We start from the raw sequence: 26,779 nt of genomic DNA on the forward strand, positions 1-26,779 counted from the left end.
TTGGTAATCTTAAATCCACGTCAACCTCTCATTACCTGATCCATCCTGTTTATACCATGGGTAAATTACTTGAAAAACCTAACACTTGGCTTAATCTAATTTCTATTGATCTTAAAAAAGCTTTTGATTTGATTAACCACAATTTACTCATAGATAAACTTATAAATGAATTCCACATTGAAACTTTCCTTGTTAAGCTCGTTACCTCTTTTCTTTCTAATAGATCTCAAGCAGTTAAATATCTAAATTGTTTCTCAGATCATCTCCCCATATTTAATGGAATTCCTCAGGGGACTATTCTAGGCCCTCTTCTTTTTTCACTTATGATTAATAGCCTTTCAACCCTTTATGACAATAGATGGAAATTTGTCGATGACTTGACAGTTTTAGAGATATGTCATAAAAACATGTTTAGAAACCCAATGGGCATACTCCAAGATATTGCCTGTGAGGCCTCTTCCATTGACATGACTGTTAACCCTTCTAAATCCGCAATAGTCTCAGTAAGTTTCCTTAAATCCCCTCCCTTTTTCTTGCTCCTATACCTCCTGAAACCTCTGTCACATCTCTTAAACTCCTTGGCGTTACAAATTCTTCTAATTTGAAATGGGATGCCCATATAAATAATATCCTACGACAAGCAAACTCCTCACTTTCCCTCCTTAAACTTTTAAATAAATTCAGTTGCCCCCAATCACATTTACTACAAGTATACATGTCTTTTGTGCGTCCCATATTAGAGTACGCTTGTCCTATGTGGCACCCTAGCCTCTCTAATGAAGCAACACGAAAAATTGAAAATGTCCAAAAGAGAGCTCTAAGAATTATTTTTAAAGAGGGCAAGATACCGTATTTGTATTTGTTAAATATTTCAAACCTTGAGACCATCGAGAGACGAAGAAATAATTTGTGCCTCCGTTTTGCAAAAAATGTCATAACAAACCCTCGGACGGCAAGTATTTTCCCCAAACGTCACTCCCAATCCAGATTACGGCCGCCTCGAGCTGTTTCTGATCCCATCCCTGTTTTGTCCCCCATTCACTGCGTTAATTCGAGATATGAAAGAACTTTTGTCCCCTTTATTACAGGAAAAATTAATAAAATTTCCCAATATGTTTTTTTTTTTTTTTTTTTTGTCTCCCCCCCCCCCTTCTTGACCAGTTTTTATTTTTTAACTATTTTATTGATTTACTTTAGTTGGATTATTGAAACTTTCTTACTTTCCCTTTTAATTCATATGCATTTTTGTCTCGCTCTCTTTTTTTTTTCTGTGTATATTCGCTTATTCCCCCCCCCCCTTCCTTTTTTTTATGTCCGTTATAATTCTTTTTCTGATTCGTATTTGTGTAAGTTTAGTTTGACCAGTTTTTATCTTTTTAACTTTTTCATTGACTTTTTACAGTTTTAATTATTGACTGTTAAATGATTGTTCATTATGATTTTTCCATTTCATTGTTGTTGTTTCATTTTTGCCAGTTTTAGTGCTATCATTTATATTGTCGACTCCGAAGTCCGAATTCGGCCCTTTGTGGGCTTGTGATAGTGATCTTTTTTAAATAAATATCTTATCTTATCTTATCTTATATGAATTTTGGGCTATTGATAACAAAATGGCTATTTCACAATTTCAATTAAATGCATTTCGGGAAAAGAGGATATCAGGGAGGGGGGAGGCGAGTTGTTCTCCATCATGTTTGACTCTTAAAAGAGAACTAGAACTATACATTTCCAATCAAATGAGCCTCTTCTAAAGTTCACACGACCACCCAAGGCCGTATCTAGGGGGTTTAGGGGGGTTTGACCCCCTCCCCCTCCAAAAAAAAATGTTTGTCTGCCTCGTAAAAACGTAACAAAAATGGATACAAACAAATTTTTTATGTGTTTTTGAGGTTTTTTGCGTATACCCCCTCCCCAGAAAAAATCTTTGAGAAATTGGAAAGACACATTCAGTTACGTTACGCAATGTCATTGATCAGTTACTCTGGGTTCCCACTGATGCGATTTCACGCAAAAACGGCCGTTTTGCGTGATCCGTCAAATTTCCTCCGTTTTTTGCTGCAAGTTTGAAATAAATGCAAGTTTAAAGTAAGTCAAAATAAATATAGTGCATAATGATGATGAAATAAGTATTCAAAATATGTTAAGATCTATGCTAATACAGCGGCATAATTTCCCTAGAAATGTTGGTGAGGGGAGCAAAATGCATTTTTCAAAATCTACAGGGACATATTTTTTCTTACAAAATATGTTAAGAACTATGCTATTTCAGTGGTACCAATTATGAAATATGTTTCGCGGGGGAAATTATTACTGAAGTTTCCAATGGTAATACAACTTGCCCCCCAATTATGCTAAGAATATAAAATATGTAAAATAAGCTAATGAGGCTCCACTTTCCCAAAAATGCTTTCACTAAGTGCTTTTTAAAAGCTATTTAACATGGAACTGGGGGAGGGTAGGCTAGGAAGTCTACTTTCTACGCCGTGGCCTCAAGGCAAGTACGAATGATGCTTAAGGAAGTTCGAAGCAAGAGGTAAATCGTGCGTAACAGCAATATTGAGGCAGGAGGTAGGACCAGGGCCCTTGGTAGTTACACTTATAAAAAATAGTGCTTGCTTCCTGCACCAGGATGGGGGCAAGGGATTTTCCCTGAGATATGTCCGGAAAAGCCTAGGAGCTCTACGAAAATAAAAAGTAGGCTATAGGTCTGAAATTAAACGTCTGAAGTCTCTGATAGATCAACGTCGTAAGAATAAAGATTGAAGTACTGGCTTTGTTACTATTGAGATTGCCACTTAAAGAATTTTATAACATCAGAAACTCAGAAAAAAAAATAATAAAATCGTCTATATAATTTTATGAAAACCCAATTTTCGTCCAGAAGTAAGTATCCGTGAACTTCGGACATACATAAATTCAGCACCTTTGGAATTCAAGACAAAAATGGGCTTTTATTTATATCTGTTTACGATTCAAATATTCCATATCGATTTCAATTGGTTACTTTATTTTTGGTACCTCAATTTTTGACAGATTACAATCTACAATTGAAATCCAATTTTTTTTCGACTAATAACTCATATTCCTGCTGAGAATCTGTTTTTCTTTTCTTTTTTTTCTTTTTTTGCTTAAATGTAAACAGAATCTCGAAAATTACAGATTTGCTATACAATTCATCAAAAACTGAATATTTGAATAATTCATTGAATTTTTTTGTGCTTAAAAGTAAACTGAGTCTCGAAAATTACTGATTTGTTTTACAATTCATCAAAAACTGATTCATCAAAAACTGGCCGTATCCAATATTTGTCTTGGCTTCTAGAATTTGATTTAGCCTATTCTAATGCATATGCTTTTTAAATATAATATAGTATCTTTGCGCTTCAACTGCTGTAGTGAACCGTTTCTGTGTGAACCTTTTTTGCGAATTTCCCGCATCCGCTATCCGTGAGCCGTTTTTCGTTAAAAAAAAAATCCGACCAGTGGGAACCAAAGGTTATAGTTTATTTTTAACCGCATGGAGACTCATCATATAACGAACCTCCCGAAACTTTTAATTCGGTTTTGACCGAGGTTGTTTTTCACTATTTAGTCCATTTTGTACAGTTTGAGGAGGCTGAAACTATCGCTAAGGATAGAGACTTAACACAAGGGGCTAGAGAAGCTAAATAAAGAAAAGAAAGAAAAAATTCTGCAAATATTTCACCAAGAATTATGCCGTATGAAATGTTTTTGTTCTTTTTTTTTCTTTTTACCTGATTAAAAGTTCTGGCTGTGAAGACAGCATAATACAGTGAACAAATGGTCCGTTAACCAAGCGAGATGGAGTTTGCCTCTCTCCCCCCGGCTAATTTGGAAAATAATTGTTTTGGACGGTATTTTCATTGAAAAATGCCCGTTTTGGTATTTTCCCTGATAATTAAAAAAAAAGACAAATTGAAAAAGACAAAAAGACAAATAAACAATGAAAAGTAAATTATGCCCCCTTAACCTTTTAATTTTTTTTAATTGACGCCGGAACATCAATATACCCATCTATTAAAAGAAGATTCAATATTTTCATTCAAATTTCAGTTAAAAAGGAACTGCTTTAAATTCTATTTTAAAAAAAAATCCTCTCCGACGACAAATCGAATCATGTCCTTCAGTTCAGCAAGTTCGGGGCAGATGCTGACCACTATGCTATCAAAAACTTGTTAGTGGTAATTCTCATATACGACTTGATATATTAATTAAAAGAGTTAATCAATAATTATGATTATACACATCTTGTATATCAAGATGCATTTTTTTTCCAAAAATTGGATTTTGATTTCATTTTTGACATTTTGTTTTGTTAATTAAACAAAACACGTATATATAAAAATCTCCTTTAAATGGAGCACTTAAACAGCTGCCTATGATCTTCCATTGCCTTGTTATCAGTAGATAGCCTTGCTTTCGAAACGTTTTGACTGCCCCCCCCCCTGAAATGTTTGGGAGACTCGTAAAAATGTACCGAAAATGCATATAAACAAATTTTTGATATGGTTTTTAACTATTTTTGGTAACTGCAAGTAAGACCTAAAGCCTGTGTATCCTCAAGTAATTAAGTTAAGTCATTATTGAGTTAGTATTGGTTTTTATACCAAATTTTGACGGTACATTTGGAATTTACATTATATCTATTTTTTTAGTCAATGAATATCTATCCTCATATCTATCCTGCTTCATTTTTTAGTCATCATCATCATCATCCATATTTATTCTGTACTTGTAGATGGTGTTTACCATAAACTTAAAAGAAGAAATGAAAGAAAACTTTTAAAAACAACGTGATTTGTTTACACTTTGTGAAGATTTATTATCGCTTATTTGGCCAACTTCAGGGTAAAGTATAATTAAAATCAATTGTTATGTTGATAAAATGAAGAAAGAGTGATGAAATTGCATTAACTATAGCCTAGGCTACTCTTTGATTTTTGGATTGAACTAGCCCAGGCTAAACGCTAATCTGTAACAACAAAAGAGTAGGGTAAAAAACCAGTAGATCTATCCAATTGAGCAAAATTATGTAAAACCCTCACATTTTGTTACCAAATAGGAATTGAGAAGAATTATAGGTAAAATTCTACTTTAGGTGCTTTTGGCTATCTTGGAAAGGAGGTAGCCTAGGTTAGGAAAATGAAACTTTCAGGGATGGGTCTACAGGTTAAAGTATGTCCTGGGGGTAAACTTTTTGCAGTTCATATTAATGACTTATGAATCAAGTAAACCTACCACTTGATCCCTTTTTTATGCTCTTCCCAAATATAATAGGCTAATCATTTTTGTCAGAAATGAATTTTACCCCTACCCCTATAACCTATAAACCAAATTAGGGTATATATTTACAAATTAGGGGTGTTGGTAAATTTTATGGTACATTTTTACCAATTCATATTATTGACTTAGGCTATGAATAAAGTGAATAGGCCTATACCACTCAATGCCTTTTTTTATGCTCTACCCAAATATAATAATCATTTTTGTTGGAAATGAATTTTACCTCCACCCCTATATATATCAATTCAGGGTATATATATATATATATATATGCACATTAGGGGGGTGGGGGCAAATTCTATTTCTGATGTAAATGGGAGGTAAGTTTAGCCTTTAACCCCACCCCCTAATCTGCAAATACATACCCTGAATGGTATATACGGGTGGGGGTAAAATTCATTTCTGACAAAAATGATGGGTATTTGTTTAGCCTTGTGTCGCATGATAAGGAGACATATTAAGAAAACAATTTCTTCTTTAAAACATGTATAATCGTTCTAGTTCTTATATTATCCAACGGGAGAACCTTTATCATCAAGTCTTTTCTCTGAAAATCCTTCTTTGTCTTGCTTAAAAAAAAGTTTCCTAAAACCACCACGCTGAGATTCAATTCTTAAGTTTTTTTGAATTGCCTCTATAAATTGCTGCCAAATAAGTTGTTTTATAGATAACATTTAGCACGTGTGAGATAGCACGTGTTTAAAGAAAAGGCAGTGGTATATTGAAATTATAGAAATTGTGAATTCTGTTTGAAATCATGCCATTAACAAAAAAAAACTCATTAAAAATAATAATATTGCTTTAAATATACATATACATACAGAGTATATACCCCAACCCCTCTGATGTAGAAATATATACCCTGATTTGGATATATTTAGGGGGTGGGGTACAGGTCATTTGGTTATATTTAGGTTCAGAATGCAATTTTTTTTATATATTTGCACATTAGGGGGATGGGGGTATATACTCTGTATATATATGTATATTTATAGTAATGTTTTGATTTTTGCCACTGCAATTAATATTTTGTATTTGTGCCACTGCTCATTAAAAAAAAAGCATTAAAAAGACCGGCATGAATGCTCACTATAAAACAACTTATTTGGTGGCAATTTATAGCGGTAATTTCAAAAGACTTAAGCATTGAATCAAAAACTTGGTGATTTTAGGAAACTTTCTCTTAAACTGGAAAAAGAAGGATTTTTAGAGAGAAGACTTGATGATAAAGGTTCTCCCGTTGGATAATATAAGAACTAGGATCATTATACATATTTTAAAGTAAGAATTGTTTTCTTAACATGTCTCCTTATCAGGCAACACAAGGCTAAACAAATACCAAATGATTATTATATTTGGAAAGAGCATAAAAAAGGCATTGAGTGGTATATTCACTTTATTCATAAGTCAATAATATGATTTGGTAAAAAATTACCAATTTTATTTCTGATGTAAATGAGAGGTAAGTTTAAACTTTACCGTACTCCCTCACCCCTAATGTGCAAATATATACCCTGAATTGGTATATGTAGGGGTGGAGGTAAACTTCATTTCTGAAAAAAATGAGGGTACTTGGGTACTATATGGGCCTTTACAAGGAAACAAATCACAAAAAACTTGCCCATTCAAGAGACCACTATAGAGTGATGCAATCCAAGATTTGGTTTTCAGTGTGTTTCTGACATTTAAACGGTTGTTTTCTGGGGTTTAGGGGGGGGGGAAGGTACCTAGGTTAGGTTAAGTTACATATTTAATATATGCTATGCTTTAATAAAATTTGGGCACTATATGGGCCTTTACAAGGAAACCAGTCACAAAAGACGTGCCCATTCAAGAGACTGCTATAGAGTAATACAATGCAAGGTATGGTTTTCATTGTGTTTCCAACATTTAAACTGTTATTTTTTGGGGTTTAGGGGGGGGGGAGGAAAGGTACCTAAAGATATGCAAATACATTTCATAAATTTTGAAAAAAAAAACATTGATATGGCTTAAAACTCTACTCAAATAACAGTAATTGCATTTTTAGAACTAAAGCCAGAGAAAAAGAAACTGATAACCAAAAATTAAGGTAAAATGTTTTGTCAAAATTTCAATAGGTCCAATATAGACCTGTCATGTAGGCAAATTTCAGGACCCTCTAGAGGGAGAAGGAGTAGAGGTAGGTGCTGCTAATACCTTCCTGGGACATACTTTAGCCTGTAGATCCATCCCTGAAAGATTCATTTTCCTAACCTAACCCCTTTCCAAAATAGCTAAAATAGAATTTTACCTAATTATATAATGAATAGCCTAGCTAAAAATCTAAGCTATGCAACAATATGGTTATTGTTGAAATTATTTAAGAAGAAACATTTGAAATTATTAGTTTATTGACTTACCTTGAAAGGGCTCTTTTTGGAAATACCAATTATCCTGTTTTTATTTATATATCTTTTCAGTGTTTCAGTTATATTCACATATTAACACAAAGCTGTTTGTCTTCTGATTCCAAAAATGTAACTTTTATTACTTGATATTTATTTTATAAATCACAAATATTAATTAGCATATAATTTTTCATTTCTATCGCTTGTCAAAAATAGAGAACACATTTTAAATTTATGATGACAATATAGGCCCCAGTGGGCCTAGGACCCACTGCACTAGCCCAAGTGAGACATGATTGGGTCTACACTTGCATTGTGTCATGCTATAGTAAAGTAAGGGCAGTTTAAAAACTCATCTCTGTTTTTTCAGAATGCCAAAGAAAAGTGGAATTTCCCTTAAAAGAGGTCTTTTACCCTAGTAGCCTACCATTGAACGCTTCTTGGGAATATAACAGTTGCTGCTATGATAATTATATCCCAACCCTCTGTCAAGGAAGCTTATTTTGTTTTCTCTTTTCCAAGTTGGTATTTAGTCTATTTTGGATTATGGACCAACTATTACCTTAAATCAGCACTTATCACTTATGTACAGTACTGATCAATCACACATTATATTGGCTAATAGACTTCCTGACTGGTAAATTTCAGTACAACTCTTCACAACAGAAGGCAAATGTTATTATGCATTCTTAGCCCTGTAAAGTCCTAAGTGGAATTCCCCAGGGAACTGTTCATGGACCCATGTTTTTTCTTCTTTATATTAATGATATGATACCCTAAGTCACAACCACCTAACCCTTTATGCTGATGATTCAAAACTATCAGGTGTATCTGATAAATTATCAATAGGCTACAATCCAACCTTGAGAACATACAGGCATGGGCTGATAGATGGCTTTAATCATTTAATGTATGACAAATTTTTCACCATTCATTTCAGGCACAATAATCCTCAGCACCAATCTACTATAAATGATATCATCTATCATCCCCATCTCCCAATATAAATGATGTCATCTATCATCCCCATCTCCCAATATAAATGATATCATCTATCATCTCCCAGCTATCATCCCCATCTCCCAATATAAATTATATCATCTCTCATCCCCATCTCCCAGTATAAATTTATTTATTTATTAATACCAAGATACGGTAAGCTTTAACAAGCTTGTTGCACAAAACAATTATAAAAAAGTCTATAACAATGTCAATGACATAACAAAAACATACAGTAACTGAAAACATTGGAAAAACAATATTACTGAAACATACAACAACATACCAACTTAACTGTTAATATATCTGTTAATAACATACCAACTTAATTATTAATACCAACGTTTATAACATACCAACTTAATACCAACGTTTATAACATACCAACTTAATTATTAACATATCTGTTAATAATTGAAACCTACAAAAAAGTAAGCCTACAAAAACTGTCACACTGTCACAAATCAGGTAATACAAAAGTAAAAATAATCTCAAAATGGATTGTGATAGGACCTAGTATAGAAATCTGTAGAGGCTAAACTACTTTTGAAATACTGGACCGTGGTACTTGCAACTATTTCTGATGGAAGTGAATTCCAAGTCTTCCACACTCGGCTAGACAAGGAGTTTTGGCCTAATCTTTTCTGTGAACATGGTGGGTAAATTTTGTGTTGGTGTTGACAGGTACTACTGTATTCTGTAAAAGTGAAGAAGTGAGTTGGGGTGATATTATCAATATTCCTAACAATACGAAATGTATTTATTACGTCGGCTCTATCACGTCTGAACTGGAGAGAAGGCAACTGTAGTCTTTCCATTCTCTGGTGGTAAGGTAGATGACTCAGGTATGGTATGAGTTTGGTGGCCCAACGTTGCACTCCCTCAACCCTCTCTATATCTCTCTTATTAAGAGGATGCCATACTGATGAGCAATACTCAAGTAATGGACGTACAGTGGATACATAAAGTGAGATCAGTGAATGAAGATTAAACTTAGAAAAAGTACGCTTTAGAGGTAATAATTGGTAATTAGCCTTATGGGTGATATCTGATACATGTTTATTAAATTTGAGACTTGAATCAAAACAAATCCCAAGGTCACAAACATATTCTAAACTTGAAATTAATTTACCAACAACAAAGTAATGGTAATGCTGAGGAAGTCTACGCAAATAGTGCACAGCATTGCACTTGGTTTCATTAATGAACATAGAGTTTGCTGTACATCACTGCCCAATGATATCATCTATCATCCCCATCTCCCAATATAAATGATATCATCTCCCAATTTGCACTAGTGGCAAAGACCTGGGATCTATAGATTACCTTCTAAATTTATATACTGCACCAACTGTTTCCACAGAGAGTTCAAGCCTAGGACTTATTAAAAGAACAATTTAATTTTTTTTTATTTATTAATTGACAACCCGTCTACAAAACTTGAAAAGGACAGCAAAATATAAGAAAAAAAAGAAAAGAAAACTATAGTACAAGACAAGTAATGACAAAACCAATAAGATCAAATAAGAATGTCAATTATAAATAAATCAAGGATAAAATAGGAACAAAATCAAACAAAGCAAAAGCTAATTGCCTGCCAATGATGTAGAATCTTCTTGAAGCTATTTAAGGCAATTGTGCGACCAGTTTTTGACTTCAGAACCTGTATTGGTGGTCCTTTTTTACAAAAGTGATACACAGCTGATTGAAGGTGTGTAAAGGAGGGCCACCAAGTGCATCTCTAGACTTGGCAAGAAACAATATAGTGAAAGGCTATCTACCCTTAAACTCTCATCTTTGACTTTCCAGTGCAGGTGCAGTGACATGCTACAGACACATGCATATGTCAACCAACCCCAAACAAGCTCTTTACTTAGTTATCTAAAGAAAGACAAACACAAATCACTCTAAGAAGCTTCCTAAGCTCAGAGTTAACTATAGGATTAGATTGACAAGATTGTTTTAGTCATAGGGTCATCAATGGTTAGAACTTTTTAGGTGAGGAGACTGTGTCTTCAACATCAGCTAAAGTTTTTAAAAGGAGACTTGACAAAGACTGGAAGGTCAAACCTCCAAGATATGATTTGAGCTGCCCATAAATATACTTGAGCTGTCATAAACTGCCATGAGCTTTCTCATAAATAGTGATTAATATGTATTTTTTTACTGTATATAAATTAGTTGGGCTGGGATGCTGATGCTGATTGTCTTGCCTAACCACCTTGCATACCTGAAATTGATGTTGTGCAGGACTCTTCACTCTAAACTACTGAAAAATAGTCCCATTGGTCATACCTATCTGTGGTCACTGTTTCAAGTGAGCTTAAATTGTATCTATCCTAGCACTCTCCTAGTTGGAGTGCATGCCACTAGGCAATAAACACAGTCATGACCCTCTTTTTTTTATATTTTGTGTACAGTGTTTAGATAGTTGCCATATCTAGTTATTGCCACTAGGCAATAAACACAGTCATGACTCATGACCCTCTTTTTTGTATTTTGTGTACAATGTTTAGATAGTTGCCATCTCTAGTTATTGCCACTAGGCAATAAACACAGTCATGACCCTCTTTTTTTGTGTACAGTGTTTAGATAGTTGCCATCTCTAGTTATTGCCACTAGGCAATAAACGCAGTCATGACCCTCTTTTTTTGTATTTTGTGTACAGTGTTTAGATAGTTGCCATCTCTACAACAAATCCAATGCTGGACCTTAGTTTGATCCAAAATGTGAATTAAGGTATAGCCTTGTACCAGGCTATATATGATCCAATTATAGAGGGGTGTGTGTTTTGGATGCAATTATCTAAGTAACCAGTTGACCTTGGCTATAGAGTAAGGTACCTAGCCTAGTGGGTGTTGGACAGTTAATCACTATAGAATCTCTATTATACCACTTAAAAAGTGTACTGTTCTACCATTAGATGTGTCTTAACTTTCTCAATAAATATATGATTAACTTTTAAAAGTTCAAATAGTATAAATCCTTTTTGTTGGCAGTGATGAATTTCACAAAAATACTAGATATTTTGGTCACATATGCAGTAACCATCATCAGTAGTAATACAGTATCAGCATACTTCTGATGATGGTCACTGCATATGTGACCAAAATATCTAGTATTTTTTGTGAAATTTGTCACTGTCTATTCAAAGGATTTATCCCTATTTGAACTTTTATTTATTGTCATGGAAAGGTAGTGTAGTTTTTTAAATTATCTATATGATTGCATTGAGTGTTTTAATCATATTCAATGCCAACAATTTTAATGCACTGATAGGTCATAGTATGGTTTAATCATGGGTACAGGTAATATTAAACTGGGTACAGGTAAATCATGACCTATGGGTACAGGTAAATGGGTACATGTAAATTGGGTACAGGTAAATATTAAACTGTTCCATTGCTTAGCTAGGAAGAAGGTGTACACATCACTTGATGCATCTTTGTATGGTCTTTTCAGATATACTAAGTGCTTCCGTTACAGAATCTGTGTTGATCCTGTAAAGAGGCCCAAAAAGGTCACTTATTTTTGTGATCACCAATAGAAATGGGTAAAAATTGGCTAAAAACATATTGTTTATTTATAAATCAGTTATTCAAAGTAATTTATTCCATAAAAATGTTATACTGAAGTCCATATCAAGAGAGTATTATTTTTTATAGATTTTTTAAATATTTATATCTATAAATTTTTATAAAGATAATCTTTTGCTCACTTTTACTATCATAATGTCACTTACACAACATTAAAGAACATACCAATTTAAGCTTTAAGCTTCAAAATTTTATTATTTTCCTTTTTGAAGTGTTAGTGTATTTCAGAACAACAGGTTCTCCCTGCCTGTTCTTAATTTTTTCTTTTATACCAAGGATGGATCTTGCAATGAAGTTGAATAATCTAATGAAGGTATTAAAAGCATATTTTGACTATCCTAATAAAAAACTATGAACAACACTCTCCTGTAGCAACTCTCTCCTGTAGTGATTGAGGATATTATTTCAAACCAATCTGTTGTAATGATTCTTGTATGTAGAAGAATATTTTTCAATCTGTTTGTAGCACTGTGAATTGATCTCTGCTTGTCAGTGCAGGTTCTGGGGTTTGATCCCAGCTGCTGCAGTGCTTGGAATTGCAAGGAGGTTATACATTAGAATCTTACATTATTCATACAAGAAGAAGAATAAAGGTGTTCCCTTAAGTACTATTGTAACCATGATGGATCTCTGCTAATAGCTGTAGAAGATCAGAAATCAACAGATACAATAATTAACCTTAAATCCCTTCTGATTACCCCAATTATTGCATCTAATTGGAACCCAAAACAATCACCAACAAAAATAGTAGTTTATAATGTTCCCCCAGAGATATCTACTCAGGAGTTAAAAGAAGGCCTCTCAGATAGGGCTGGAACACAATCCCAGTTGAGGATGTTACTCAACTTGGAAAACCTAACTCTAATGGCCTAAAAACTAGTAGATCCTTCTTATTCACACTGAAGGATAAAATTGATATCCCAGAAAAATTCTTCCTATTTGGGCAAATCAAACCACGCAAGGAATACAAACCTAAGCCTATCCAGTGTCAGAAGTGTTTCAAACTGGGACACACGACAAACAAATGCAATGAAATTCTCCAAGAGTGTAGTAATTGTAAATCTTTCCATCCTAAAGAGCTGACAACTTGCAACAACACTCAGCCTACATGCATCAAGTGCAAAGGCCCACATGAATCTTCAAATGAATCATTATGCCTTGCATACCAGAAAAGAGCTCTAACGCTCCAAATATCAACAGAGAAGGCAATCCCATACCCCTTTGCAGCAATAGAAGCAAATGATGCCCAACACTACCAAATAAAGCCTGTTATGAAACCAACCAAAACCCCCAAGTCAAATGCCCCCAATGCATCAAGCACCCCATATAAAACACCATCTTCTTAGCCCCCTAGCTCAAATCCCTATCAGAAGGAATCACCAAGCCAACAAGCCCCCTTGTCCGGTGAGATGAGGTCAGCCTTCCCCCCCCCTCCCAAGAAGAAACAAACCAGAAACACTACCAGGAATCAATCCCTTAACCAACAAACAGGATGCACTACCAAAAATACAATCCCCAAATATATGCTTATTCATTTTAAACTGTAATGCAGTGCAGGCCATGAACATACATCAATTACAGAAAACAAAAATTATTGCAGAATTGGCAAAAATCTACATCCCAGATGATATGCTCATTCAAGCAAAAAAAGATCTTGCTTTACTTTTAACAAAGCTGAACATTGATACACAGTCATATGAAGAATAAATCAACAACACAACATTTATCAATACTCCAATGGAATGTAAGATCACTCACAGAAAATAAGCTAAATGAACTAATATCATTTATGAATAATAATTCCATTAATATTGCTTGCCTCCAGGAAACTCACTTAACCCAAAATCAACAAATTAAGTCTCTGGGATATACTATCCTGAGAAAGGATAGATCTTCTGAGAGAAAAGGAGGAGGTGTAGCTTTATTAATTAATAATAATATAAAATTTTGTGGCATCAATTTTCCAGATTTTGAAAATGAGGTTGATGTAATTGGTATAAGTGTTTGGCTGAATAATTTAAAAACCTACATAATAAGCTTTTATAACCCTAATGGCCAAACTACAGATGTCAAGGATTTCTTTAATTATATAAATAATTCTAATATATTAAAGAATATCATTATTTGTGGTGATTTCAATGCCCACAGCCTTTTGTGGGGGAATAAACCAGCAAATAAAGCTGGTAAATTTATTGAGCATATGACTTCAAATAATAATGAATTAGCTGTTGCTACCCCTCCAAACCTATTTCAACCCCAAAAGTGGCAAATTCTCCACAATTGACCTACAAATTGTGTCTTTAAATTTTTTGAACAAAATTTACATAAATAAAATTGATAGTCTATGTACAGACCACTTTGCTATAGTTTGCTCTCTAAATAAACCTTCTGAAACTTTATCTCATACCTCCAAATATATCAACACTAAAGCAAATTGGTCTATGTTCCAAAATAAGCTAAATGATGAAATTACAAGTTTCACCCAAAGTTCATGCATTTCAAACACAACAGTTAACACACATGCTGAAGCCTTGACATCTTTACTAATAAATACAGCTAATCATGCTATTCCCAGGACAACACCTAAGAAAACATTCCCTAAACAAATTCTTAAAGCATGGTGGACAAATGAGTGCCTAAATAAATGGAGGATAAAAAAGGCAGCTAGGACAGAATTCATAAAAAAACCAACACCTACTACATATTTAAAAAAATTACAAGCAGAATCTAATCTAAAAAGGACTATAATAGATGCTAAATATAATTACTGGAATAATTTTGCAAATAATCTCTCCCGAGAAACACATGAGCCAATTATACATAAAGTCATAAGCCACATATGTGGGAAAAAGACTTCCCCCAACCCACTCCTGTATGAGCTTATACATAATAATACCCATTATGATAATGATAAGGCTAACCTATTTGCAACTCTTTTTGTTAATAAGCTAACATCAAATAATCAAAGCAAACTGTCCACAATTCCTATGAACCCAAGTTACCAACCACGCCCAGGATCCGAGTACATAACTAATCCATTTTCAATTCATCCATTTCAATCCATTTTCAAACTAGCAGCAGCTATGACAATATACACCCTACATGGATAAAGAATCTCACACCTTCATACAAACAAGAACTGCTAAATTGTTATAATCACGCTTGGGCATCTTCTAGGTTCCCCAATATATGGAAATGTTCGTCCCTCCTACCAATCCTAAAGAAAAATAAACCAAAAGATAACCCTGAGTCTTATAGGCCCATAATGATTACACTTGGGATGGGGAAAATAATGGAGAAAATGATTTATCACAGACTCCTCTGGTTTGTTGAGAATAATAACATGATCAACAAACCAGACACTCAACCACACACTCAAACTGGATTCAGGAAATACCACTCCTCAACAGATGCTTTCATTTTGCTAACAAATGCAATAAATGAATCTTTCTCAAAAAATAATATCATAGTGGCAGCTTTCCTAGATTTTGAAGGGGCTTATGACAATGTGAACCACCAAAGCCTTTTAAATAAACTTGCAAACCTTGGAGTACCCCCTAAGCTAGTATCTTTTATTAAATCCTTCATAGAAGTGCGAAGTTTCATTGTTTGTGTTGGTTCAGCCTCTTCACCCCAAAAGACAATATCCAAAGGCCTAGCTCAGGGAGCAGTCCTCAGTTGCCTCCTATTTGCCCTATATCTCTGGGACATGAACCTACCCCACACGAATCTACAATATGCTGATGATCTGGTGCTATGGTCATCTGGCAAAACCTTTCAGATAGCACAGTCAAATCTGCAAAAGTCACTTTTCCAGTTTGAAAAATTCTCTCAGCATTCAGATTTACCCATTGCACCCACCAAGTCAAAAATAATCCAATTTCACTGAATGCGAAACCATGTTAATTCAAAACTAACTTTAAATAAACAACTATTCCAGAAGATAATAATACTAATTACCTAGGTCTCATGCTTGACCAAAAACTTAATTTCCACCTCCACATTTCAAACACAATAAAAAAATGCTATAGAAAAGCAAATATACTAAAAAGACCTCTTTCCACACCCTGGGGTTGTAAGGAGAAAACCTTACTCCAGTTTTATAAATCACATATAAGACCCCATATTGACTATGGGCTCATCGTCTATGGTGCATGTTCAAAGACCCAGATGTTAAAAATTGAAACAACACAAAATGATATAATACGTCTCATATTTGGTCTTAGGAAACCCACAAGCACCAAGTTTCTGCTTATGGAGAGTGGATTAACAACAATAAGGGAGAGACGTAGCTTTTTCTTGATAAAACATCTTACAAAAATTGAATCAAATAGCTCACACACATTACATAATTGGTTAAGAAATCCAGCCATGTATAGAGGTATTGCAGATGAGTATGCCAATATTTAAAAGAAGTTCCCTGTACCAGCAAAGTCTATTGCACCTACTTTCCCTCAATCCCCTCCATGGAATTGGTCACTTCCCATATTAAATACTGAATTTTCAAAATGGAATAAAGATTTAACCCCCATTGCTTTTGTCTAGAAAAAATTTGCAGAACTTAATACAATTGCCTATAAAAATCACTTCCAAATATTTGTTGATGGGTCAAAAATGAATGAGAAGGTAGCAAGTGGTGTATTTCTTCCTCACCTGAAAATTGCAATGGGCGAGAGATTATTTAATAATTTATCTATAATGTCTGCTGAGTTAAATGCCATAATCACGGCATTAGAACACCTTAAGCAAAACCAACCTTTGATTGAAAATTCGAATAATATTATCATCTATTCCGACTCTTTATCCAGCCTTGAGTTGCTGACCTCAGCTCCTTAATATAAATTGGACATTGACACTTATCATTGTCTCAGTATTATTGATAATCTTGCTTCAACTGGAATAAAAACTTATTTTCAGTACATTCCTAGCCACTCTGGCATAAGTGGTAATCATCAGGTTGATGAAATAGCAAAAAATGCTATAAATATTGACCAGCCAAGTGGGAGACCAATCCCAATTAGAGATATTTACCGATGGAGGATATCAGATATTAATTTTAATAAGATTAATCTTATCCTTTCCCCCTTTCCCAATAAGTATCTTTCTAAAATTTATCATAGAATTCGTTCTGGAACAAATGGACTAAATTTCCTTGCATTCTCATATAAGCTTTCTAATTCAAGTGGTTCAATTCCCCTGTCCCCTCTTTGCAGGCATTGTAATATGAATAATGAAACAATTGACCATTGCCTATTTGAATGTAATATGCTGACGTCTGCACAACATACCTTGCTTTCTAAACTGTTAAAATACTTCAAACACCACAAAATTCCACTATCAGCCAAGAGCCTAGCCAACTATACCTGGACACAGAGCATAGAAATCGACATCTACCATCTTATATTTGAACTCCTAGAGTCGAAAGATCTGCTGAAAGATATCTGAATATATCTAATAAATATGAGGCAATCAAGCCAGTAGCTCTGTAGCCCACAGAGTGAAGCAAAAGGAAAAGGGCTAAATAGTATTACTGAAAAGCCCGCCTGCTGTTAAATAGAGGAAGAAGATTGTAGGTAACAATTGTTTGTGACATTCTCTAACAGTTTGAAATATTTTTGATAGGTTTTTGGGTGTGAAATTAGAAAACATTGAGGAATAAAAACTTGGGATTTTTTCATTTAGGAATTACTGTACATGACTGCAGTCTGCAATTCAGGCTTAAAATTCTACTATGTTGAAAGGATTGTATACTGCCTGCCAAAAATGTACATAGAAAATTATTGGTTGGATTGATAATCCATAAGTATTTTTGTTATGCTTTTTTCTATGATTCTATTTACCTTAAATTGCCTGTGAGATAAAGGTGTAATGACCTCCTGTAGATTTCTTGCTGCTGCTGGTGTGACAACTTAAGCTGACATTTGAGTTCCAATTGAACTTTGAGTCAACATTGGCCCAATCTTTGTTAACCCCTAATTGATGCACCCATTGAAGCACACAAGTTTTACCCTTTCACAGCACACAGTTTTGGGAAGGGAACAATATTTTTTTTGGAGGGTGGGGGGTTTAAGGGGGCTTCTTGCTCCCTTTGTACAGGTGTGTAATTGATCGTAAAGTATAATGCTTCCCTTTGAAGGATTCTCTGAAGTATGGTAACTTACATAACTTAAAAAAAAAGAGTAAAAAAGTCTCTCTAGTCAGTCTGATTTCTTTTATGTAACACCTACAAGAAACTGGCTAAGAGCCAAAATATATCCCAGGAGGAGAAGACAACAGCATAAAACCTTCTTTTTAGACTCCTTTTCAGGAGATGTTTTCCTCTTTTTTTGCAAGCACTCTTTTTATTTCGAAGTTTTGAAGTGAAGCCACTATAACTCTTTGATTGTTGAAGTATTCAAATTTTCACTTACTCCCTATTGCCATGTTTTAAATGAATAAAGCTGAATAGCCTTCACAAATAATCTATTGCAACCCTGGTTTTTCATTAAAGATAGGTTTTACAACTTTAGATCTATTAACTCCAGCTCCCCAAGGCGAATTGTTTAAATCACTGAAGATATGTTAAAACAACTAGCAAACATGAATGTTTGAGAATTTTTTTTTCATCTTAGATGTAGTACTAGGACATACCTCGTGAAATTTATTCCATCTAGCACCTCTTCCCCCAGGGGCTATTCTGTCAAAGTTATCTGCTGATTTCTTCAGCAAAATATCACTAGATAGTTTCTTTTAAAAAATATAATTCTTGGAGTCAGTCAGTGGGTGGTAGAAGCCCATCTAACTTCTTAGCTAGATGGATATAGTAACACCCTCTATCTTCACAGGCCCAAGTGTCAAACTGAATGTTTCAGCTTCAGCTCTTTTGGAAAGATTTTGCTCCACTAAGCTTTTAGAGGAAAGGATTAGCTGAAACTCAAATGAGTTGTTTTGAGTATGTTGATTTTTTTTCTGCTGTAGAGAATGAATGCAGGAGTAACAGAGGCAGTTAACTGTGGTTTCTTTGGCAAAATTGCACAAACGTCATAAGGGATATGAACACTGTTGATTTAGGGGGTTTGAATGAAAGGTTGAAGCATCTAGACAAGTGATATTTGTTCAGACCCTGTGTTAAATACTACAACGGGTTTTAGAGGAAAGCAAGGGTAGTTTGAAGAAGATGCTATTAAACCCTCAACTAACGCTAATGAGAACTGTCACCCGGGGGGGGGGAGGATTTCTCCTGCTGTGATATTTCCGTGTGATTGCAGTATTTGTAATCTTGTCTACCTTGCAGTTCATGATAATTTAACAATGTCAGATTGTCAAATTGTGACAATGTCACAATTTGACAATGTGGCTTTGCATATAGCAGAGGTTCTTTGGGGTACTTTTTGAAGTGATTCAATTTGCAACATACTGTTCATGGATAACATCAGGTGCATTCAGGAGGTCTACAAGGTTTTTTTTTTCTTGTCAAGATTGAGATAAACTGAAGGCTGATAATTTTTTTTTATTGTGTTTTTTTATTTTTTTTTATTTTTTTTTCATTATATAATTTTTTTTTATAATTTTTTTTTATTGTGCTGTAAAAGGCTATTCGCCTCTTACCTTCTTAGAAGAGTATTGCACACACAAAAAAAATCCTTTTATTTTCAACACTGATAGAAACAAATAAAAACCTGCCATATATCATGCCCCTTCACCCTGCAGGGGAGGGACATAGGGGGCATTTGCCCTGGGCTAAAGAGAGGCCAGAACCGTCACTGCCCCCTGAATATTTGGCCCTGTGCACATTATTTTGCCTGTTATTACCTTTTTTATTATATATTTTACAATTATTTTTCTTTTATTTTACGTGAAGGTTTGCGTGAAGGAGACATTTTTATATAAGACAGTGGAACGCAACATTAAATGAATAGTTCCACCTTATATCCAAGGGTCGTCCTCAGCAAAACAACGAAGAAAAAACCAATATAAAGAAACTCAAATTAAAATTCAATCATTAAAACTGAAAAGAGTTTTTTAGAATTTTCAAAACAGCCCTAGCATCATTACTTCAAGGAAGTTCAACCAGGACTCTTGAATTTACTTGAAGTAATGATGCTAGGGATGTTTAGAAAATTTCTCTATTGTTCTACTTATTGTATATGTTTTTGAAATACTCAAGAAACTTGTACCATTGATTGTCTCATATTACTCCATTTATTTTTATTTGGAGAGAATTGCATTTTCTTCCAACAATTATGAGCATCAGCTCATGATGGTTATTAATAGAAAACTTTTAAATTTTCAGGAATAAAATCTGTGTGTTCACTTTTTATATAACTAGGAATTAACGAACTGAACCTCAGACCCCAGCTTCTAGACTCCATCATGAAATAACTTCGCTGAAATTTTTTTAGTCAAAATATAGTTTTGTGTCTGTTTAAAATGCATAAGCATAAGAAATAATAAATAATAAAGCATAAGAAATGCATAACAAATAATCTTTAGAAGACATCGGTTCTATTACATCTGCTAATGAAACAAGGCACTTGAACACCTGCAGGGGTTGGGCTTGTGTGCATATAGAGTGGGCCATAAAACCTTTTCAGCATAACCTTCTATACTGGAAACATAAAATCCATTTCAAAGCCTCAAGGGAAACTGAGTCCTCCAAGAAATGTTAGGGCTGTAGCAATTTGTGAAGTATCAATAGGATCCTGTCAAAATTGCTACGTATGGCTTATGTATTATCATCACACCGCTGTATATAGATTTCTGTAGTATTTAGTTAATTTCTAAAAAGCTGCTGGTAGCACCGAGCTGAAATAACCTGACGAGATATGACTAACGAAACTGTATTGCCGCCGCAGAATTGGTGCAGGACAGGTCCTTTTTACGGTCTTTTTTATGGCATCAAGGTCTTTTTTATGGCGTCAGGACATAAAAAAGGTCTTTTTTATGACATCAAGGACAAACCCTGAACATTGTTTTGAAATACACACCAGTTCGTTCGCTACTATTGATCTTACCCCTCAGTTTTGAATTAAATTTAAGAGACAGTGAACAAGGTCATAAAAAAAAGTTTACAAAATGCACCAAAAATTTGTTTATATGAATTTTTGTTACAATTGTAGGAGTCGGACAATTTTTTTTTTTTTTGGGGGGGGGAGGGTCAAACCCGGTACCACACTCGTGGACATGGCCTTGTTGGTGAAATATAAAACGATGGAAAAGAAAACAAAATGCCTCCGTTAAATTTACATTTTCGAAGTAACTTTTTAGAATTTTACTCACCTCTCTCACTTTCTTCCCCTCTCTCTTACTTTCTTTCTATTTCTCTCATGCCCTCCCTCTATTTAATTTCACCTTCCTCTTTTCTTCCATCTCACATCCCTCTTGAGTTAATTGTTGTAAGAGTGATAATAGCAGGACCGTGATTGTGAGATTAGTTTGTGATCACACCATCATAATATAAGTTTGTTGAAGCCTTTAAGGGCTATATGCATTACAAAAATAACATGTATATACGATAAACAAACATTATGTCATCTTGGTCACACGAATACCAAGTGTGGCAAGCTAACACAATAAGGAGATTTCAGCGCCAAATAAAGTTAGAAAATAATGAATAAATAAACTGAGTGTAAATCATTAAGGCCCTAAATGCTTTGTTATCGATTAAATAAAAAATAACAAGTTTTTTTAACTGAAAGTAAGGAGCGACATTAAAACTTAAAACGAACAGAAATTATTCCGTATATGAAAGGGGCTGTCCCCTCCTCAACGCCTCGCTTTTTACGCTAATGTTTTTCATTTTTAAAAAAAAATAGAGTTGTGAGAAAGTAAAAATTCAGCGTAAAGAGCGAGGCGTTAAGAAGGGGACAGCTTCTTTCATATACGGAAAAATTTCTGTTCGTTTTAAGTTTTAACGTCGTTCCTTACTTTCAGTTAAAAAAACTTGTTTTTTTATTTAATTTTTGAACGTTTTTGAATATATGCAGGTCTTGATCTTGGCTCACCGTACATGAATAATTAAAACAAAATTTGCATATTAATTGTACTTTTATTTGGTTAAATGGCTTTCTCGAAACTTGTTTATTTTTATTTACGAACGTTTTTATTAGTAATAAATATACGTAACTTACGTAACGAACTTCTATATTCATATATTTTTAATACGTATATTAGGGGGTTCGCCCCTCAGTCAATACCTTGCTCTTTAAGCGAAAGTTCGAATTTTGTTCCAATTCTTTAAAAATGACCGCTTAATCAGAAAGGCCGTTAATTAGAATAAATAGCTCTTATGAAAGTACTAAAAAATCTTTGGCTTAAAGAGCGATGTATTGACTAGGGGTGAACCCAATCATATATGTAATATTTTCTGTTCGTTTAAAGTTTTTATGTTGCTGCTGTTGCAGTTGAAAAACTTGTTTTTTATATTTAATTTCTGATATTTTTTTAAATAATGCTGGGAATTCCGGCGTCCCCTTCATAGTAATGTCCCTTCCCCCATGAAAAATTCTTTCATGTAAAGATCCTCCCAAATAACCTCCTAACCCCCCCCCCCCCCCCCACCACCAGGAGAAATCTCCTCTGAAAACGTCTGTATACTTCCCAATAACCAAATACTATAATTATGTTAACATTGGGTAAAGTTCTTAACTTTCAGCCCTCCTCCCGGGAGCTTCGGGGGATTAAGTCACCCTAAAAGACACAATTATAATATTTTCAAGCATGCTGAAAAAAATGGCTATCTCAAAATTTTGATCGGGTGACTTAGGGAAAAAAATGAGCGTGGGAGGGGGCCTAGTTGCCCTCCATTTTTTGGTCACTTAAAAAGGGCACTAGAACTTTTCATTTCCATTCTAATGAGCCCTCCCACGATATTCTAGGACCACTGGGTCGATACGATCACCCCTGGGAAAAAAAACCAAATAAACACCCGTGATCTTTCTTCTGGCAAAAAATGCAAAATTCCACATTTTTGTAGATAGGAGCTTGAAATCTCTACAGTAGGGTTCTCTAATACGCGGAATATGATGGTGTGATGTTCATTAAGGTTCTATAACTTCTAGGGGGTCTTACGCCCTTATTCCGAAAGTCACGCAAATTTTCCCTGGCGCTTAACTTTTGATGTGTAGATTTATACTTTATGAACCTCTTATATTTAAAATAAACATTAATATCTGATTCTTTTGATGTATCTTTTTCTATCAAAATACCGTATTGTAGAGTTTCGGTTACTATCAAGCCTGGCCACTCCTTACTAACAGTTTGTTACCACGAACTGTTTGATACAAATGTAATTTTTTTTAGAAATTGTTTGGATGTAAGTACTGCCTGCAAAAATGTTTAGTATAAACTTAAGATTTCTTAAAAGTTCTCATCAGATTAGAAAGTCCCTTAGAGTCTTCTATGTGCTTGTATAGCTGTCAGGAATAAGAATAAGGTCATTTTTTTTAATGGTTATATTTTTCGTCAATTACCAAATGACGAGATCACGGTTACGAGTTATGAAAAAAGTTTATCTTGGAGACTATAGTCCTTTGCTTGGGTAGGCTACCCAATCCTTTTATGTGAGCCTCTCGAAAAAGTCAAGTTTGGTTAATGCTAATGAAACAAAATAAGATAAAAATATAATAGTTTAGAAACAAATTTGGGCTATATATTTAAACATTAGGGGGGGGGGGGTAAAGCAGTGCATATATTAAATACGAAACCTAACCTAGGTACCTTTACCCCCCCCCCCCCCCCCCCCCCTAAAATCCAAAAAAACACAGTTTAATATCGTATATGCAATGAAAACCTTGCTATCATTGCCTGCTCTACAACAGTTAAGACGTCACAAAACGGGTTTTATCCTTGCCAGTCTATAGTGATTAAGCCGATAGGCCTAAAAAATGGGATTGTACCTTTGCTTGTTATGTTTTTGTTAGATTACTTTGTAGTTTGAATCCAAAGCAATGTGCCCTTAGACAAGGAATGCTTCTCCGCCCCTTGAGGGAGTTCATTGGTCACCCCCTAGCCTGAGAACTCCGATTTTGCACATAGTTCATAAAGATTTTTGTCTGGTCCCTCTCCCCCCAGGAGAAAAGGTCCATATGAAATTGCTGCATACCCGTCAGCTCTGATTCATCAATTTTGTTTATCTGCACTTAAATTGATGTTTTTTCGACTAGTTTTTAAGGTGAATAGATTGACGTTTTTTTCTAAAATAACCTTAGAACCCCTAGATCATGGGTGGCCAACCTAAATGATCTAGCGGGCCACTTTGGAAATGCATCATAATTCCTCGGGCCGCATATAAAATTTTATATATATATATATACATATATATACATATATATATATATATATATATATATATATATATATATATATATATATATATATATATATATATATATATATATATATATATATATATATATATATATATATATATATATATATATATATATATATATACCCATATTAGATTTAGACCCATTATAGATATTTTGTTTGGTGTGACAAATAAAAAAAAAATAATTGAATATTTTCCTGAATTTTTATTAATTGAACATTTTACACTTTTTACACATTTCGTCTACGTATGGTATATAACGACTATGGAGCGTATATATACAATCCATTTACAACTACATAATTACGATTGTAGTAATATAGTACTACGAAAAGAACATGGTTAAGAGTGAAGCATCGAATCTGTTATGTTCCAAGATGTGCACGCATCATGAGGGCACAGAATATGAAATATATCTGCGTGAAATGGAGTGCCATGGATCTCGCGGGCCTCAAAAATGTTTACGGCGGGCCGCGGGTTGGCCACCCCTGTCCTAGATCATGGTATAAACATCTGCTTCAACCTAGCAGACTAGGTCATAGTAATAACAAATTAAAAACGCATTTTCCAAAAAAAAATATAAAGTTAGGAAGAATCGCCATTTTAAGCTTATTCGAGAATGGAAACTAAGATTGCAGTTATTCTTAAGAGTAAAATTTTATTACGAAAAGACATTTATGTGAATTTCGAGCCCTAGCCTAAAACTACACCTAATTGGTATCGGGTAGAAATGAAGACTACACTAGAGGCATTTTCATTGCCAAAAACCCTAGCTAGGAGAATGATCATAATAAATGAGAAACGAAATCCCCCCTCCCTTCAAAGCATGGTTTGTAGATGTAAACTATAGACACAATTAGAGTAATTGTACCTGTAATTCTACTGAATTACAGCCTCTACTGAAGTTTACGGTTGCACGAGCATGTCATATCGTGCTTCTGAAAGTTTTCAAGAACTTTCATCCCTTACGTAGTTGACATTTTCAATCAGTGAATCTTCGCAGCCCCCCCCCCACTCCCTTTTTACCTCATAGTTTCTAATTTTAATGTTCATTTTTGTAAGTTTGGAGGTTTTTATCTTTTTAGTCACAAAACTAACTTATGTTTGTTTTATTTTTTTTTTACTTTTTCATTTTTTTGACATTTCTGCTGATTTGGCATTGACTTTCTGATTTTATGAGTTTAATTTGTTTTTAACATTTTTACGTATTTGACATTAACCCTTTTATAATTTTCTGTTGTTGTTTGTTTGTTTGTTTTTGGTTCTTTTTTCGTTTTATTGAGGCTAAAGTGGGAATTCGGCCTATTTGGGCTTGTGATAGCCGTTTTTCAGAAATAAATCTTGTCTTATCTTATGTCATCTCAAAGAATTAAGGTTCCTTCACATTGAAAACGTAAGACTTTACGTTACGTTTAGTCCTAAGGTTGTTACGTTTCATCTTACGGGTCTTACGTTTATGTTCCTTTACATCGAAAGTCTTCCCTTCACACTGCAACGTCAATTTTTAGCGCTACCCATGCAAAAAAGTGGTTTCCCTTGTTGTGCAAGGAAGGGGGCTGTGATTTCCTTTTTCTAGGTTTTTGACCATACCAACTCCATCTATATACTTTTCATTTTGATCTGATGCCATTTTAGAGGGGCTTCAGGCTTTTTTTTAACCTCTTGAAGTGAACACTGGCAAAGGGAAAGGACACTGCATGGCAGTTTCCAAATTTCTCTAAATCTGTTTATTTTTTTTTTCTTGAGTTTCAGTTTCATGGCAGGCATGTCTTCTTACACATTTTTAATGGCTTTATGTTAAAAAGCGTCTCTTTACATTGTTTTTCACCATATCCCATTGAATTAAGACATCTAATTATAGCTATTAAATTTTTTTTTCAAAGAAATCTAGAACCAGTTACTACATTTCAAAAAAAGCCATAGAAATGTCAAAAGTATTTTCTTATATCATGTTTTTACTCTGGTACCAGTGTTATTATTATTAATTATTCAAATTGCTGAAATATTTTTTTTTTTAGACCTACTGGCCATTTTTTTCATATAATTTAATTCTTACATTAAAGGGAGAAAAAAAGCTTTATTAAGTTCGTCTATAAAACTAAAAATACACTGAATGATTAAAGTAATTTTTAATTGCCTTCATGATCTCCATCTGCAACTCTAATTTTGAGTCATCTGGTACTTTATTCAGATGATATAAC

At 34.2% G+C, this 26,779-nt stretch overlaps 1 protein-coding gene across 3 annotated transcripts in view; it reads left to right on the forward strand.

Moving 5' to 3' along the window:
• The first annotated feature begins 4,819 nt into the window (after positions 1-4,819).
• The window catches only part of LOC148945835 (protein grainyhead-like), a 317,009-nt gene continuing 295,049 nt past the window's right edge, over positions 4,820-26,779 (forward strand). For 2 of the 3 annotated variants that reach the window (XM_089098118.1, XM_089098121.1), the window contains exon 1: positions 4,820-4,869. The gene's annotated coding sequence lies outside the window, so the exon portion shown is untranslated. The remainder of the gene's footprint in view (positions 4,870-26,779) is intronic. The other variant, XM_089098120.1, reaches the window with a different exon arrangement.

The sequence above is a fragment of the Artemia sp. Qi Xiang Cuo genome, chromosome 12 (genome assembly GCF_049724085.1).
Source record: "Artemia sp. Qi Xiang Cuo chromosome 12, ASM4972408v1, whole genome shotgun sequence".
NCBI lineage: Eukaryota > Metazoa > Arthropoda > Branchiopoda > Anostraca > Artemiidae > Artemia > Artemia sp. Qi Xiang Cuo.